Raw genomic sequence first — 5,791 nt, 5'->3', positions numbered from 1 at the left:
AAACTGTTATCTATCAACTAGTTGTGAATTAAAGAATAAATATATACTTCTCTCCTACCATAAATATGTAAGCAACATTTCTCTGTCCACACAATTTAAAGCTTTACATAGATCTTATAAGACTGCAAAAATAATTTCACGTTTGTCAAATGCAGTTAGAACAAGTAAAATCAGACAAAGCTATCAAAATTAATGGATAATTAAACGTTAAATACAAATAAGGGAATTAAATTACATACAATGTTATGAACTGTAAGTTATACAAGCTACTTATAAAAAATAAAAAGACATTTATAATGAAATATTATTTATTTTATTAATTAATATTAATTTTTGATTTTTTAATAGTCAAGATAAATAATATTATCTGAATCACACATCTAATTTTGCAGTAGAATACTTATAAAATATTTTTCAAACAAAAACTAATTTTTGTTATAAAAAAAAAACAAGTAAGTTACTCACAGATTTGTCTATATAATTAAATTTAGAAACTACATAAACTAAATATTACTAAACTCATTTTTATCAATCAAATACTTATTGCTTCAAAAGACAATGGTGGATATTTTAATCCTAAAAACATAACTTTAAGTAAAGCTTTATAAAACCTTTATACCATTCAATGAAGGCAGCATTAACAAAGTTTATCAATCTTAGAGAGTGAAGCTCCACCAAATCAAAACTTTTTTCTTTTGACCTAACAACTTATGAATACATAATACTGTTGCTGTTTAGTTTGTTATTTGCTCAGTCATGCATGGCTGAAACTAATATTATTGATGTTGTTCGTTTTGGGGACAGTATATTTGAGTGTACCTATTCACAACATAAATGAACTTTCGCTAGCATATCGCTTTACTTTCTTTACAAAATCATAATTATAAAATTAAGTTTTGGAAATTTATTCTAGTTTTAGATTTTATTTCCTTAACTTCATGTTTTCTAAAATATATAACAACGATCTAAAAAAACTTAATAACATAAGTACTTATAATTAATCACCAACTTTGTTGTAACTTTAAGATAATAATAAAATTAAAAACTCAAAGTTTTTAAAAAACAGTAACACGTCATGATTAAATATTTATAAATTTAGCGTTAAATGTCAAGAAAATACTAGTCGAATTTTTTATAAGAAAATATGTAGAAAAACTTCATAAAAAATTGATTTTTTAAATTTTCTTAAAACTGTTAAAATAACTACTTTTTAAGCTTTTTTTAATCTACCAAATTATTGAATTTTAATAAGACAAACTTTTCTTACTTTTAAAGCTGATAAAATACATTTTTAAGAACTAAATAAGAATAAGCAAACAAGTTTCGCTAATTTCTATCAAGAACAACATTTTAAAAAACGCGACACAGCCGTCGTTGCCGTCACGCAATAAATTATATCGAAATAAACTAACATCAAAAATATTTTCCTGCTGCGAATCGGCCCAGGTATCCACCGCCTTTTTCATTTTTAAGCTGAATACCGTTGCCAATAAAGAAAATTTTCGTGCTTAAAAAATTGCGCGCAGTGGAGTACACAAAAGCCAAATGTAGCTTAAACGCTGAAAATTTGTTCTAAATTCAATTTTATTGCTGGACAGCTGTAATATTATAACTAAAACCTTTTTATTAGAATCCTAGAAAATCGGCGGAATTCAAATCCCCTTATATAAAACTTTTTGAAAAATAAGTTAGCAAAAGTTTATCAGTAATATTCAAAGTGGTAATAGGACTATTGAAGTTAGTAAAAGGTAGGATATTTAAATTCTTGTTGTATATTAGTAATTTATATATATTTTTTTTTGCCTTAAAAATATTCTAGTCTGAAGACAATCTTATTTTAGTTTTTTATAAAACTTTGAAAAAATAGCAACATACAATTTTGCGCTTTGAGATTAAAATTTAATCATATTTTTAAGTTAGTATCCTTGAGTGATTAAATGTAATATTTAACAGCACTAAATATTTACTTTTTTTCTATAACAAAATTGTACAGTTTTTAATTTTTTTAAAACTTATATTTAAATAAATCAACTTTCTTTAGAACAACGGAGAAAATAGTTGTGAAAGAATAAGTTTTAGATCAGATAATATATGCAAATTAAACTTTTCAATTAAGTGTTCTCTTAAATACTCAAAAGTCATAAGTATTTTAGGTTGATAAATAAATTGATCTTTACATTTACTAGTGTAAATTTAGCCAACTATCATTTACTATAGTACATTTTGTTAGTAACTTTTTATTGATCAAGACATAATTAAAGTATTTTTTCAGTTTGAAATGGCCATTATAAAAAAAAACCGTTTATCAAAAATCAACTGGAAGAAAAGTTCGTGCCAAAAGAAACGCTGCCAATGCTTACAAGTGCCCTGCGAAAATTTAGCAAGGCATGAAAAAACCTCACCGTTACCGCCCGGAACCGTGGCCCTCCGAGAGATCCGCAAATACTAGAAGTCCACCGACTTGCTGATCAGAAAAATACCCTTCCAGCGCCTCGTCAAGAAAATAGCCCAGGACTTCAAGACCGTTCAGAGATTCAAGACTGCCACGATTAAAGCGTTGCAGACGGCAGCCGAAGCTTACCTGGTTTCCATGTTCGAGGACGCCAACTTGTACGCAACCCATGCCAAGAGGGTGAACAGCATGCAGAAGGACATACGGCTTGCGAGATGCGCAGTAGAGCAAAAACGTAGAAAAATAAAAGTTTACCGTGTTGTGCTGTGCATAGAAGCCAAATGTAGCTGAAACGCGGAAAATTTGTTAAAAAATGAGCTATTTTCCACAATAGCAGTTAGCTTAGCATAAACCTCTTTAACCTAAATTTTGATTTTTATAGCAGAACGGCCTTAAGGGGCGTCACGTAAACGTTTAGGGGAAACATGTTGTACAAAACATTTTAAAAATAATTTATCAAAGTTTATAAACTGTAGTAACAATGCTTGTAACTACAAGTTGTAAGGTTTAAAATAATAAATTTAAACTGTGACAAGTTAAATCATTATAAAAGGTTCTAAAGGAAGGTTGTGTGTAGCAACCCAAATTTCCTTTTTTTTTTTTTGTAAAAATTAGATTACATAAAATAAGAGAAATTCAGTATTATTCAATTCTAAATTTAAAAATACAAATAAGGAATTCAAACTTAGAGTTTATTACTTAGCACAAAGTTCCATACTTTAAAGGAGGATTTAAAAAATATATCCATAATGCAAACTCATTTTTTGTAAATAAAATGAAAATATTTTTACTTTCAAACCTTTAAGCTAATGTGTAATTTTAGTTTGTGTAATTATAGTGTTAGAATTGAATAATTTAGAGCTGCAGCAATTAAATTGTTAATATTTTCTGTGTTAGTAGTAATATTTACATTTGTTTTTTTAATGTTTTTTTATTGGAAAACCCCTTGTGTGTTCGTAGTTATAACTACCAAAAAAGTTGTATTTAAATAGTATTTTACATTTATACGATAAAGGGATGTTTGGAAAACTTTAAATTTTGTAAAACAACATGAAATTTAAAATATAAAAGTTATTTAGCACAAGATTTTTAAAGCTTATGTTTGTGAAAATAAACTGACTATTTTTTCTGTAGGCATTGAAATGTTTTATTTAATTTTTTTTGCTAGTATGAAAATAAGAAAAAGTTTAATTAAAAGATGATAAACTATAGAAAATATACATGCTTAAAATAACAAGTTTCTTTAATAATTTTTAAGCAATTTTCCTTTATTTATGTAATAACCTTTAAGTAATTAACAAGTCTAAGTATGCAAGTGGTGTACGACTTGATAATTAAAAAATATTTGACACACCAGTTCTAGAGCCGGTTATTGTGAGCGCTTTTATTTGTCCTTCAATAGACAAAAAAAATGCGGTCTGAAAAGTTTTTTTTTAGTATTCATACTACTTTTAATTATATTGTAATGCAAAGTATTTATATTTAAAACTAGAATCTGAATACATATACTATATTGGTTCAAAACTATCATAGAAGTTTTCATAAAACATAGACATTTATTTTTCAAACTTTAAATTTGTTTACTTCAGGCGTTTTAGACTTTTTAAAGAGAGGTTGCACAATTTTGTGTTAAGTAATGGAGTATTTTTGTGCTTAGGTGTCAAACTTGCACGAGCGGACGAAATTGCACGAGAAGACTAAATTGCACGAAGACACTTTTGCACGAGGGGATATTTTTGAAATAACAAATAACAGTTTTGCACGGAGACATTTTCGCACGGGTTGAATTTTTTTTTGGATTTTTTTTTAATTGTTTTATCAATTTTAATATTTACTTTAATTTAGTTTTTTTCATTTATTTTATTTATTTAACTACCACTGTTACCCCTAACCTAATCCTTACGCTCAATCAGGAACTTAACATTTTTTCGTTATTAATTATTCTTACTTTTTTTTATTTCATGTTTTTTTTTTTACTATCACTGTTACCCTTAAGCCTATCCTCGGTCGGTAGATTTTTTTTAATTTAATTGATTTAATTTTATATACTTTTTAATTTTTTTTTTTTGTTAATAGTTTTTTATTATATATTTTTTAATTCCTACTATCACTTTTACCCATAACCCTTACCCTCAGTCTGTAACTTCTTTTTTTCATTTTTTATTTAATTATCTTTTAGTTTTTTTTTTCTTTTTTTGTTTTTACTATTTTTCTTATTATTTTTTAATCTCGTGCAAAAATGGCCCTCTGTGTGAAATTGTTATTCGTGCAAAACTTATCCTTTTAACAACTGTTTTCGTGCAACTTTGTCACCTCGTGCAAATTTTTCTTGGTGCAAAACTATCTTCGTACAAATTTGTTTTTGTGCAATTTTTACCCGTTCCTAATTTTGTAGTAGCTTTTAACATTATTCTTAAGAAATTTTCACAATTGTCAAAAATTTCTTAGATACATAAAATTATTATAATTTTAAACATTTTAATATTCAAGTAAACTAAAATTCAAGATATCAATAATCCGGTTCTTTTTCGATTTTTAGTAAAAAACAATTAAAAATAAACCCAAGTCCTGTTACAATAACAATGTGAACATTTAACTATACGTTGTGTTCAACAAAAAACAACAAATAATTAACAACATTTTTTATAGAAAAGAAACTAAAAACAAATTACTAATTAAAATTAGTAAATAACTTGTATTATATTAGAAAATAAAATGTTAAATGATTTGCAAATAAATTACTTGGTTTTAATTAAAAACTTACCTAAAAATCAAATTTAATTTAAAAATAAATTATATTTTGAATACAAACGTATAGCAGACGTAAACAGTTATTTTACAAATTGATAAAATAAAAAGTTTTAAAATTATGGTTTTTCTGATGTTGTAAAAATAGGAACAATATGTGATTTAGTCAAAAGTTTCCAAAGCTAATATGAAACCCTAGGGGTTGTAAAGTTATTCAAATATACTTTTTGTAAAAGACATTTAATTGGCTGATTCTTAGTGATTAGTTTTTTTTTTTTTTTTCAAATCGTGCAACTTTCGTAGTTATAAAGCTTATTTACAGTTTATACATTTTTTCCATAAAAAACGCATTAAACTACGTCATTTTTTAGGTACTTCTTTCAAAATATAAACTAAACTTTACTTTATATCAAAAATCTAACTTTAGGGGTCGGCTGGCTAATGGTCCTCGCAGGCAAAATTTCAAGCTTCATAATTTTCGCAGGCCTCAGTTTTAGTTCTTTTAGTTTTTCTACTTGGTTTTAGTTTTAGTCACTATAAGCTATACATATAAGGCCAACTTAGATTTTTTATCATTTTTATAATCTTAAA

At 26.1% G+C, this 5,791-nt stretch overlaps 1 pseudogene; it reads left to right on the top strand.

The window, feature by feature from the left end:
- Window positions 1-2,387: 2,387 nt before the first annotated feature.
- Window positions 2,388-2,743, top strand: LOC145843111 (histone H3.3-like; annotated as a pseudogene).
- Window positions 2,744-5,791: the final 3,048 nt, after the last annotated feature.

Source organism: Thalia democratica, chromosome 8 (genome assembly GCF_965202585.1).
Source record: "Thalia democratica chromosome 8, ktThaDemo2.hap1.1, whole genome shotgun sequence".
NCBI lineage: Eukaryota > Metazoa > Chordata > Thaliacea > Salpida > Salpidae > Thalia > Thalia democratica.
The sequence above is the reverse complement of the archived record's forward strand: the minus strand, read 5'-3'. Positions and strand labels throughout refer to the sequence as shown.